The sequence below is a fragment of the Vanacampus margaritifer genome, chromosome 8, assembly GCF_051991255.1.
Source record: "Vanacampus margaritifer isolate UIUO_Vmar chromosome 8, RoL_Vmar_1.0, whole genome shotgun sequence".
Classification (NCBI taxonomy): domain Eukaryota; kingdom Metazoa; phylum Chordata; class Actinopteri; order Syngnathiformes; family Syngnathidae; genus Vanacampus; species Vanacampus margaritifer.
Genome location: NC_135439.1, coordinates 6,661,111 through 6,674,321, shown reverse-complemented (window position 1 = coordinate 6,674,321; position 13,211 = coordinate 6,661,111). Strand labels below are relative to the sequence as shown.

Here is a 13,211-nt window from a genome sequence, read left to right as displayed (position 1 = left end):
AAAAAAAATTGTCATTTTCACATAACTTATCTTTCAATTCACTTCATAAACGCATGCATTCAAGTCTTAGCATTCAGCTAATAGCATTCAGCTTTTCAACATTGCCACACAATTTCTGCAGAAACTGTCTAGTTAAGTGAATACAATTTAATATTTTGTGGCATAACCCAAACTGATGCATTCCACATTTAAACTTCTTTTCCAGGCCTTTACTGCAGGAGGTAAAAAAAACATGCTCGATTGGGTTAAGGTCTGAGGATTGACTTAGCCAGTTGAGTCCTGTTTTTGTGTTTTTGGTGTGTTTTGGGTCATTGTTTTGTTGCATGATGAAGCTTTTCCCAATTAGTTCGGATGCATTTTTTTGTTAATTGCCACACAAAATGGTTGTGCAAACTTCAGAATTTGTTCTGCTTTGACCATCTCAAGTTGCATGCCGATGTAAACGCTAGAATTCTCAACATTTATTTCATACTCATTTTTTGATCTGAAATCCAAATGTCTTTAAAATCAAAGTAATTGACCTCGTTGTTCTAACGCTTTTGGATGGAACTACCACTGTGGGTAGTTTTACCAAAATATCATGGGGAGAAAAAAACACACGAGTTGTCATAATAAAAAGACACACGCCTGGGTAAGAAAATGGTTAAAGTGCAACATGGGAGCATAAAATGAAGTCCATTCATGATAAAACGGCACATTATTCATTGTTTGGACTGTTTTAATAAGCTCGGTCCCATCCCGCGTGTTTTTTTTTCTTTAATACGCAGCGGATCATGTGACTACACACACACACACACACACACACACACACAAACGCGCACTCCGCCTCCTCCTGGCTGCTTGACTGGAGCCATCTTGTTTAGAGTGATGGCTCACTCGCGCAGGTTCACGGCCGCTATTGTAAAATCAGCCAGCGTTTAATTGAAACAAATGACTATAATAATAGAACATTATCCCTGCAGGCACCCAGCCGTGACAGCTTTAATTAGAGGCACGCTCGGGAGCCATCCTTCAAAAAGCGCAGTAAACACGAGCCTGCAGGCTGAGGGCTTGTAGAGGGGAAGTGTGTGAGTGTGGGGCGGGGCGGGGGTCCCTCGCAAGCTCCTCCAAGCTACTCGTCGTTCGCCCCGAGGGCACGGCGCGCTAACGACGGCAAGCCGCCGCCTCCTTGCCCGCCCTCTCCCCATCGTGTCTTTGCTTTATCAAGCTTTGCGTGCCCGGGGGGGTCATTTACACTGAATTAATGCGCCAGCCGATTTATGAATCATACATCGGGAGCGAACGCTGCTTTCTAAGTGACATCACACAGATGCTGAGTCAAGAGAAGCACATGCTGGTAGCTTAATTGGAGGCCATTTGAAGATTGAATTCATTGTTACTGTTTATAATAGGGTGCTTAATATGATATCTAGTGGACTTCCTTTTTCTTCCTTTACAGTAACATTGGGCAATATGTACACGATTGTTGGTGATGTCATTGTATTTGCCTCTGTGTGAAGCAGTTAACGAGCTAGTAGACGCTAAGCTAACTTGCACAGAGTCCGCAACACCTACAGGCTGCGGCTTGCTAGCTTGCGCGGCTAACAGTATCCTTTCATGCTGCCGCCACTGATCCTTGCCTCAATGGCGGCCAATAAGATAGACTTAGGACAAGTATCGTGATCACTTAAGGAGGACAGCGAGTTAGTAACAGGAGAAGATGTAGAAGTCATGCTAACCATGATGCTAACGTTAAAATGTAGACTAATATAACAAGAATAAGTGCTGAGCTAGCAAAGTACTTTTCACACAGGACTGGGTAGAGTACAAAACAATGAAAAGCAAGTTAGAAGGTAAGTTATTAAGTGTTTATTGAGAAAATAATAGAAGAAAACATGCATATTTGAAAACCGGCAATGAGTCGGTATGTTAGTTTAACAAACGTCAGCTAGGAGATCTGCACAGTAACTTATCAAAACCACTTTTTGTCTTGGTTTCGATTTTTTTTTTCTTCCAACTTATTTTCATTAGTTTCACTACGCAGAAGTTCATAAAATACCTCCGTTAGGTTACACTTAAGTTTATATCATAAATACTATATAGACTACTGTAATGTTACCTTGAAGGGATTCAACAGTGGTGGTTAGTAAAATTATTGTAATAAAAAAAAAATCCAGGACATATATAAACAATGAATGCAACATTTGTTGTCCATTATGATTATGCCTCAAACATGTTATTAAAAAAATGTTTCTCATAATAACCATTTCCAGAAATGATTTCCTTAAAATTTGTGATTGGCTGAAGTAAAGGGTTACAGCGCAGGCAAGAGCTTCCTTCATGTGAACAGCAATTCCGTTCAACAGCCACAAGCAAAGTAATAAAAGACTTATTGTACTCATGCTCAAATGTGATCACATAACATCATCCTGGCAAGCAAAACAGAAATACCGAAGCAACAAACGAGCAAAAACTGGACTAAAAAGGCAATTTAGTCCAAGTATATCTCCAACTAGCCACACTGCTGAAATGGACCTTGACACAACAGTAGTCACAGCCAAGCCGATAACACGCCAACATTTTGTAGAAGATGGCTGGCTTTAAAGATGCGCCAGACATCCGAATACAGTTTTTTTTTTGTCTTTTTCTTTTTTTAACCAGCTATTGTAATGCTGGTTGCTCCAGTGCTACGTTGAATGGCTTTTTTTCATCACGATGCAATGTTGTTATGTTATCATGAAAATGATTTTATTTCCTCCGCCAAGAACAAGAAAGAAAGAGACTGTTTTGATTGCCATTTGTTCGGATCACACAAAACAACGTCTTACATTTTGGCACAAATTTGGATGTAAAAATTGAAATAACTGAGCTTTTTTTTTTTTTTATGAGTCACAAAGGAATTGTTTGCACTGACCCCAAAAAAATCAATTATTTTTCATTTTTATTTTTGTTCTCCACAAACCAGGAAGTAAATAGTTGGACCTCTGGAGTGCCTGCTCACCAACCAACGGACTAACAGTGGGGCTACTTTAACACCTGCCACGACACCATGTTTTGACGCCCATGATGTTACCTCTCAGGCTGCGTGAAGATCCAGAGCCCTTTTCAAGTGGACTACAATTTAAGAAATACCATCATGAACACCCATTGGTGTGACACTGTTGCTATTACGTCAAAGGCAAAAGGTAAGCAGAGCTGCAATGTTATTGTTTGAGTAGGAGGCACAGAGTAGCGTTTGCTAGCATCATTAGCTTCTGACTAGTAGCACATTCTTGATTGCGCGGCGACGTCAACATGCCTGTCTGTAGTGTTTGTGTCTGAGTGTGTAGCCAGTGAAGTGTTGCCTCTGTAAGTGAAAATGCGTTTGTCTTTTCGCCAATCAATCCCATCTGTTCACCCAAGTACTACAGATGCCCGCTTTCCTTGCAAGGCTGAAGCCTATGGTTGCCATGACAACAAAAGCAGGCATATACAGTACAGTTGCTCACTTTCATGAGATAGCAGGCTAATTTCAACCTGACAAAATTGGTGTGTCAAGTGTGCTATATTTCTTGAACCTTGGGTTATTTTCATGACGTCATGTCGGAAATGTTATCAACACACCTGAAAATGTACAATACGCCTCCTTTAAATAGATTGATTGATCCCATGACTGATGTAGAATATGTCTCCAGGTGGTTGTAGCCAACCATCTTTGCTGCTAAAGACTTTAGAGAGGGGAGAAAAAAAAACGCTCAGGGCAACGTGACAACAAGGCAGGTAGTAATGTCATGATGTCCCCCTTGGCAACATCCTCCATGATGCTCATTACAGCTGATGTCAGAACCTCCTTAGCTTTTATTTCTCTCCCCTTCTTACTTGTGTACCCCCCAAGCCCCTCCCTCAGCCCGGGCGTGTCTCGACGCTCACCTCGCGGTAAAAAAAAAAAGCGCGGCGCGCCTCCCGGAGAGATCCGCATGTCCCGTCTGACATGACGGTTGTGAAAAGGACGCAGCAGCCCTGACAAGCAGACGGCAAAAAAAGGATGCTCGGATAATGAGGCTCCTCACTGCCGTGTCAAACGCACTTTGAGTTTGACACCCCCCCCCCCTCTCTCTCACCATCACCCCTCAGATATAAACGAATACAATAAAAGTGAGCGTAGATGCAGAAATAATGAAGAGGAAAAACAAGAAAGGGTAGACAAAAGTGCATCTAGAGGCTTGTATGTAGGCTGATGTGATCGCATACCAGAATGTACATTTTGTTCAAATTCACATATACTGAATGCGACTTCTCATTCCTGCCAATTCGCTCCCGTGACCATTCTCAGCCCTTTGGGGGACCATTTTTAGGACCTGAGCAAGCGGTGCAAATTATTTGCTTTCTTGGCTATAATTTTTTTCATTATTATTCTCAGGTCAACTAGATCACCATTTTGAGGGATTTCCCACATTCAATTTTTTTTTTTACATTTGGTAAGACTGGCAAAAATTGGCCTAAGAGTGCCCGATGGAATTCCTTGAAAATTCAGCCCTGAAGCCATTTTGACTTGGCGAAATGAACTCTGGTAGGCACATTTGTCACGAGTAAACAAACCTCAAAAGACACAAAAGCCCAAGCCTGAAATAACAGAGGAAGTGTAACATTTGGTTTGAGTGGGTGGTGATAACAGCCGATTGGGTACCTGCCCTCATTCGGGTTAATGTCGTGTCCGAACTAATCGTGGGAGCGAAAGCGCAATTTTTTTACCGTCTTCACGATAATATCGTCGTGTCGCCCAGCACTAACCGCAACTGTAAATATCATTTGTCTATAGAGCTGCTTTAAGTACCCTTCTGCATAATATTGAATCCTTATTCACACTAACTCTTTGACTGCCAAAAACGTTAAATAACGTTTAGTAAAATCCTATGGAGGAGTGCCAAAGACGTTAAAAGACGTTTTTTTAAAACAGAGGTGAAACTAACCATTTTCTATTGTTGATTACTGAAAAACGGAATAAGGTAGAAACAAACTTTTTTTTTCTGATGAAAGATGAGAGTCCAATCTTTCATTTGGTAGTATGTGTGTTTCCATAGTCCAAACACATCATTTTCTGTGGACCTTGAAAAATCAGTCAAAATGCTTAAATCGGCTGGCACTGGCGACGTCCCGTTTCTGAAAACGTCTGGCAGTCAAAGAGCTAAAAAAATAACAAATAAATAAAACTGCAGCTGAATAACATTATTACCAATGTTTATACTGCCTACGCAAACTTTGATAATGGATGTACAATTAGTAAATGTACAATTAGACTATTCTACTGCCGGGGTTGGGGGCTGCTGGTCACATGCGCCTGCCCACCCAAAACACCCCCACCTCAACATCAATCCCTATTTTTATTTATTTATTTATTTATTTATTTTTGTGTGTGTATTTATTTAGCACATGTACTGTATAAAATAACAGGAAAAATGGAGATACGCCTGTGAGAAAAAAAAGACAACAAAAACAAACCCTTATTCAAACTAAGATACATCAAATGAAAGCAACAAGAGAGAAAGTAAGACATTGGTCAACCCAGTCATTGGTAATAATATAAACATACAGTAGATGTCTGAAAAGCAGTAGGAAGGAATGTAAACATTTGAGAAGCTAAGCTAAGCTACATTAAAATTTGGGATTTTGTCATTTTGTTAAATTACTTTTTTTTTTTAAATATCAAAAGTACTAGTGGTATTGGTACTCGTTATCGGAGAGTACTTGAACATCCTTAACTCATTTGCTCCCAAAAACGTATAAAAATGTTCCATTTTAAATATTGCTATGATTCCAAAAGCGTATTTATACGTTGTTTCTGTGTGTTTTTTTATGCTAGAGCATACAGAAGACTTTTATGCAACCTCTGACCTTAAGAGGTCACTTAAAGCAATGGTAGTTATTACAAAAAACGGCCAGCAGGTGGCAGCAGAGCATAAGAGATCAAGCAGGGCCATGTTGCAACAAGCTCTTTTTCAACAAGTTTGTGAATAATGATGAAACTTGGCTATATTCTAATGCTAATGGCTGCAAAACGGAAACAAATAGAAATATACTTTCTTTTGCTGATGAAATAAGAAACTCTAAGTTTTCTTTTGCTCGGTTTCATGTTATTATAGCCATAGAACACAATATTCTGTTGGCCTTGAAAAATCTGTCAAAATTCAGTTAAACAGCTGGGAGCGAAGGGGGTTGCTTCAGTGAAAATCGCCCCAAAAAAATAAAGAAATGTGACGATTACTACTACTAGAGTAGGAAGAAAAAAAGTATAGATACCCCAAAATTGTACTCAATTGAAGAAACCAATTATTTGTATTTTATTTAGCAACTCTGTATTCAGTGCCCTGAGATGATATGACCTGAATGAATAATAATATTCACAGGCCTAGATTGGAATTAAGAGGGTTTCCCCTAAATGTACCAAAATCTTGGCTACATGACTTCATGTTGTACCTTTTGGAGCAGACTGAGCATGTTGTGGAGATGGCGGCTGGTGGCACAGCAGGGGGTAGTCGACGCTAGTAGCAGAAAGACTGGCGGGCGCTCATTTCTGACTGAGACGACATGGGCCGGCTATTCGTCACCACCGGGGGCAGAATATTCCCGCTGATGAAAGCGGAATGAGGCGATAGGCCACAGTGCAATATGGACATGATTTCATGGCACGATAACGCCCAGCAGGGGCCCTTGGCGGGTTCCAATATGAGACGTCTTATCTGCGGCGTGTATCTGCCTCATAATGCCGGCGATCTGCCGCGGCCGCATCTGTTTCTTCTTCACTTGAGTGCCGCCGTTGATCACATCTGCGGCACGGAATGAAGACGGCGACGACGGCAAAAAAAAACAACAACAACAGGTGTGCGCTAGCTCATCTTTCGCACCGTTGTTTTTGAAATGCGATGTGATGAATTATCTAAATTGAACATTTTCTTCCGCCGAGATGATCCGCGATGGGCCAGATAAGCAACATTATTGCAAGTGCTTCTTTTTGAGTGGCGCTTCCATATTGAAGCCCGTGTTTGTACATAGCTCGAAATTACACCTGCCATGTGAAAGGAAATGCAATTTAAAAGTTCAATACGACCTCTTTAGAATTTCTGATTAAAACAGAAGAAATGAAGTCGGGGCTCATATCCTCTGATTGCCTTAAGACATTAATTGACTTTTATAACGCTAAAAAAAGATGAGGCGCCAACCTAAGCGGCAATAAATATCCCTTTTCGAATGATGAGAATGGAAAATATCTGCTATTTCTTAATGTACAACTACAGTTTCATATCACACTGCCGGGAAGAAGAAGAAGAAGAAAAAAAAAATAAGCCACTTTCTCCCGGGAGATGAGAAAAGAATTGAATTCTTCCTTATCGGTCATCTATTTTTCCACAGAATGCTATTACTCGCTGCCTGCCGTCGCTAGGCAACAGGACATATTAATAGGAGCCTTTTATTAGCCAGGCTTTACCAGCGCGGTACTAAAATGAGGAAGTGGAAAACATGACTGTGTTACATAAATCCAAGGAACCTTTCTTGGGTTGTACAATTTCTGTGTTTGGACACTCAGGCTTCATTTATGCAAAATAAATTTGAATATTTTTGATTATGTATAAATATGATATAGAAGATATATATCATGCAATTTCATACATAACACAATCAAATATATCCTACTCAAATAGTGGAGCGCGTGTGACCTCGGGGCTTTTTTTTTTGTTTGTTTTGTTGACAGTACTAGTATAAAGCGTAAATGCACATCCACTACAGTAGGTGGCAGTGGTGCTCCCATTGTCAAAGAGAGTATTAGCACCTCTGCAAAACAAGTTTTAGGGTTGAGGGGGTGCGAAATATTTTCTTTTTCCTTGGTGGTTAACAAAAAACAATTGAGAAGCACTGATTTATATCATTTTCAAAATATCTCATCTAATAATCTGATCTAAAAGAGAATAGAATAGTAGTCTAGTATAATGTAAATCATATAATGGTTAATAATAATAATAATAATAAGAATTCATCATATTTATATAATACAATTTGTAATATATAGTTTGATGATACAATATCACATACTGTACAATAGAACAAATATTTGCAAAAAAACATATATTTGTAAAATAATTGAATAATAATCTTTTTCCCAAAATATTTATTCAGAAATTATTGGGTTTCAATCTTTTGGTTCCCAATGGCTGTCAATAATATGGGGATTATGGCTATTTGCAGGTTGGTTGCAGGTTCAAATGGTATACTGTTATGCATTGTAAAGTAGTACACTATGAAATAATAACTCTAATAATTCTAGTTTAATATAAAGATAATTCAATACAGTAACAACTGTAACTACACAGTACTACTATTAGTAGTACAACTACAACTACTACAGGGATGTGATTTTTCCGCTAATTCGCGGAATTCCGCTTTTTTTATCTCCCCCCCCAAAAAAAAATTCCGATTTTTTTTTTTTTTTTTTTTTTTAAAGTAGTAGTTCATTGTGTATGCACATGACTCCGACAGATAACATCTTCTGCTATAACAAAGACATTTGTGGTATGCTCTAATATGAGTTACTTTTCATTTGGTCATGATACAATTATTTGTTCATGAAATTTGAACTCTTCAACATTATTTATGTGTTAACTTAGTAATCACATTAGTTAGATATGATGATATTCTCAGTGATAGTTTTTAAAAGCAAAGGCAGTCCAATGTTTTTGAATGTGACTGATTTTGAGTTGACTAAAACTGCCATTTTATATGGGATAGTTCAATATACATTGAAAATTTATGCTGTTGTTTTGTCTATTTCTTTGTCATGTGAGTGCATTGAAAGTACTTAAAAACACGGAAAACCCATGAGCTCCGGGGGGCAAAGCCCCCCGTGTCCCCCCACCAGGGCACTGCCCTGGACCTAGCTGGGTGCCAGCGGCCCCCAGACCCCCGGCTAAATTTTCAGATAATTTCACTTTGGTCAAATCACATCCCTGCTACTACTAATAATGATAATCAAAAGTATTAATCTATATAATGACTATTTTACAGGAATTGTGCAATCAACATGGCAATAACTAATAAAGTTCCACTCTGTCGCTAAGACTCAATGAACTGTAGAGAAAAGCACCCAACGTTCACCATCATTTTCCTGCACATGCTCTCTAATCCCCGACACCAAAAGACTTCAAAGAATCTTTTTTTTTCTTTTGAAAGGAGCGGAAAGAAAGTCCAGAAGAAGAAAAAGATGATTCAAAAAGTAGAAAGTCCGTTAAGTAATATATTGTACTTTGAAATTGGAAAAGTCGCATGCACTGCTCTCCTTTGTGTCGTCAGCTTATCTTAAATCCAGCATGTTTCTTGTTTGCAGAAACATTGATAGCGATGGGGAAACGCTTTTTAAACGCACCTCTGCCCATTTTTTCTCATTAATTCACAGCAGCTTGTCTGTGACAAGTTCACTTGACATCGCCGCTCAAATTTCATTCGCGCCGGCTCAGCTGAGCCGCCAACACCTGCCAGGAGCACTTCATTGCTCACCAGGAAAAACAAAGCCATTGCGGAGAAGAAGGAGAAAAAAAAACAAAACAACGCGCGGGGCAATTTAACACGACGGGATTAATATGATGAGCGACCTTTGGGCACGGAACCATTTCTCACGTTCAAACAGAGACAAATTTGAAAAATGTTTATTCAAAATTTTATCATTAAAACAGTTCCCAACCTTTGCAAAAATACACAATGATCAATAATGACTGCATTCTTTACACACTTTTTTTTTTTCTTGCTGAAATCAGCACGTGACACAGAACCTCATCACAACCCACAGCTGAACCAAGGGCAAGTCTGGCATTTGTTACCATGACAACCGGGGGGGGGGGGGGGGTCTTGCTACTAGAGTGGTGTGCACATGCAGGAGAGCTCAGTGTGGAGGGCAACAAAAGTGAGCAACCATAAAGACAAAGTTATTTTAAATACTTTAATTTTATTTGAAATTCAATTTAATACTAACTTTACAGTGGTCATATTGTCCATATTGTTGCTACAAATATCTAGCTAGCTAGCTAGCTAGCTGTGATTTAAAAAAAAAAAAAGTCTTGCTAACTAGATATACATAAATATTTTTAAATTAAAAAAAAAAAACACCTAAAACTAATATTAAGGTAATATAGATACAACTAAAAAAAAGATAAAAAAAAAAAAAAAAAAGAAGAAAAAAAACCTCATACTAACAAACCTGCTTTAAAAACAAATGTTTTTTTTTTTTTTTAAAGACTTACTATAATGAAAGTTCCCTTACTTTTATAATCCTGTTACAGATTCACTTATAAACTCCAACTTAATCAACCGCACGTCATCTGGTCATTTCCAGAATATTTTCAATCAAATGGCAACATCTCGTAATAAAATAGGGCCAAACTGGAACACTTACCATCTCTGTATAAAGTCAAATAAACAAAACGCGAGTGAGCTCCACGTCACTTCGTGGACGCTAATATGTAGCAGGCTATGTTGGACGTCTCCTGGTATGATTATACATTTATCATCTCTTCCGTATTCAAACGAGCACACTGGAGGCACACCGACAAGAGCTAATATCTCCCGCGCCATTGAGCAAAAGAGGCCGAGGTCATTTAAATTTCAGAGGCGTCTTTTTTTTTTTTTTCTCTTTTCAATAAGGCTTAATAGAAAATGAAGCACTCCATTCAAATAGATGGCGGCCAGCACAATTGTGAGGTTATGCACAACCATGCAAAGATGTGGTTTGTGTTCTCTTCTTTTTGTTTTTGTTGTCGAAGTCCGGGATAACAGACGGACAACAAACAAGGCTACTCAGTGAGTCCGGCAGAGATGAGCATCTCCGCTCGGCTGCTTTGATAAGATCAGTGCAACCTGAGCGCGGCTATTAAATGTGTTTTGGAATCTGGAGATGTAATGACAGTGGGGCATGGACACAGAGGCCCCGTTGAGTGCAGCGGGGGCGTCATGGAGGCTTCGAAACACCCAAAATATAAAATGGGATTCAGTATTAACAAAATGAATCAATTTATTGGTTTTTATATTGTTGAAAGTCTGCAGAGGAGAGACAGTGACAAAATTCGACAATAATGGTCAATCTTACTATGAAAACGAATCTTTGAAATGGTCATAATTTGATGCGAAACTCCACCCACATCTGATTACATAGGCGAAAAAGCTTGTCAATTTAGCATCATGCATCTAACTTGGATGCCTGCTTCTGATTGGGGTTCATTTGGGCAAATTTCCTCGTAGTTTGTCAAAGTCAAGCCCTTGAATTCGCCCAAAATGGCTGCTTTGAACCAAAATGGCTGACTTTCTTTGTAGTTTCAGGTATGAGTCCTTTTTGCTGCGTCCTGTTATGATAGATTTGTCCACCCATTAAAAAAAATATTGGTTATCTATCTATCTATCTATCTATCTATCTATCTATCTATCTATCTATCTATCTATCTATCTATCTATCTATCTATCTATCTATCTATCTATCTATCTATCTATCTATCTATCTATCTATCTATGAAGCTAGCAACCAAGCTATCTATCTATGAAGCTAGCTAGCAAGCTATCTATCTATCATCTATCTATGAAGCTAGCAACCAAGCTATCTATCTATCTATCTATCTATCTATCTATCTATCTATCATCTATCTATCTATCTATGGAGCTAGCTAGCAATCTATCTATCTATCTATCTATCTATCTATCTATCTATCTATCTATCTATCTATCTAGCTATGAAGCTAGCAACCAAGCTATCTATCTATGAAGCTAGCTAGCAAGCTATCTATCTATCTATCATCTATCTATCTATGAAGCTAGCTAGCAATCTATCTATCTATCTATCTATCTATCTATCTATCTATCTATCTATCTATCTATCTATCTATCTATCTATCTAGCTATGAAGCTAGCAACCAAGCTATCTATCTATGAAGCTAGCTAGCAATCTATCTATCTATCTATCTATCTATCTATCTATCTATGAAGCTAGCAACCAAACTATCTATCTATGAAGCTAGCTAGCAAGCTATCTATCTATCTATGTATCTATCTATCTATCTATCTATCTATCTATCTATCTATCTATCTATCTATCTATCTATCTATCTATCTATCTATCTATCTATCTATCTATCTATCTATCTATCTATCTATCTATCTATCATGGTAGCAGTTTAGCTATTAAGCTAACTAGCTATCAAGCACGTGTGACCTTTCACCGTTCACTTTGTTTGGCAGACATCCGATACACATCATATTTTTCTCAATATTTGGAAGAGACTTGGTTCTGATCTGAAGATATCTCATTCCATCCATTCACTATTAATATATATCCAAATAGAGGCACTTGAGTGTGAAAAAATGTGATTGTGCCATGAACCCCGGGAGTGCAAATTCAACCGGAGAAAACTCAATCTCAACTAGCAAACTAAACACGCGCTGCCTCTTATGTGTCTAATAGCTCCCTGAATATGTTTACCTATCACCGCAATAGGTCTCCACTCATTCCTCCACTCATTTCTCCGCATAATTAGCCCATTTGCTTTATGCTTTTATGCGAGCACCTGCGACGAAACACTCTCATCGCCCTTGTACATGCGCCATACCAAGCTCGATGTTATTTCACTCAAGTGAATTACTTCTAAAATACACAATGATGAAATCCACACATGCTCATTTAGAATAAGAGTCACCTCTTTGCAATTTCTTCCCCCCCCACCCCCGCCCCCGCCCTTCCATCTCCACTCTCTCCATCCAAGTCTATTGCACTCTTCTTTTCATTGCCCAGCTCACGTATTGAATCTGCCTGATGAAAACAGATCTCACTGCAGCACCACAATAGAATGGCTGATGCAGGAAAGATGAACCCTAATGGATTTTTTTTTTTTCAACGTGCTCAAGATTGAATATAAGCCCCTGACCTCCAGATGTAGTGGATCCATTTCAACAGCAGATATATTGTTTATGGTGCACACACACACACAAACACACACACACATGCACATGCAGGGCCACGGCGCATCGTCCACCTCCGCAAAAATGAAATGATCTCATCTCGGAGAGCCCGAAATTAAGAATTAACCCTCTTTACTGTCCGTGGAGCAATTCGTATCGACGCCGTCTTGTGTTTGAACTTGGGAGTTTGCTTAATTACTCCGTTCGACAGAGTGTGTCAAGGTGAGGCAGAGATTTAATAGAAATTCCTTCTCCGCGCAAATGAACCTTGC

At 38.9% G+C, this 13,211-nt stretch overlaps 1 protein-coding gene and 1 long non-coding RNA gene across 3 annotated transcripts in view; one reads left to right on the top strand and one right to left on the bottom strand.

Annotated features, from left to right (window-relative positions):
* LOC144056150 (uncharacterized) overlaps positions 1–13,211 on the top strand; it is a 111,890-nt gene that overhangs the window by 11,201 nt on the left and 87,478 nt on the right. Inside the window, exon 4 of the long non-coding RNA XR_013295011.1 lies at positions 2,945–3,164. This is a non-coding gene — a long non-coding RNA (uncharacterized LOC144056150). The remainder of the gene's footprint in view (positions 1–2,944; positions 3,165–13,211) is intronic.
* The window catches only part of tox2 (TOX high mobility group box family member 2), a 106,137-nt gene that overhangs the window by 23,008 nt on the left and 69,918 nt on the right, over positions 1–13,211 (bottom strand). The window lies entirely within an intron of this gene.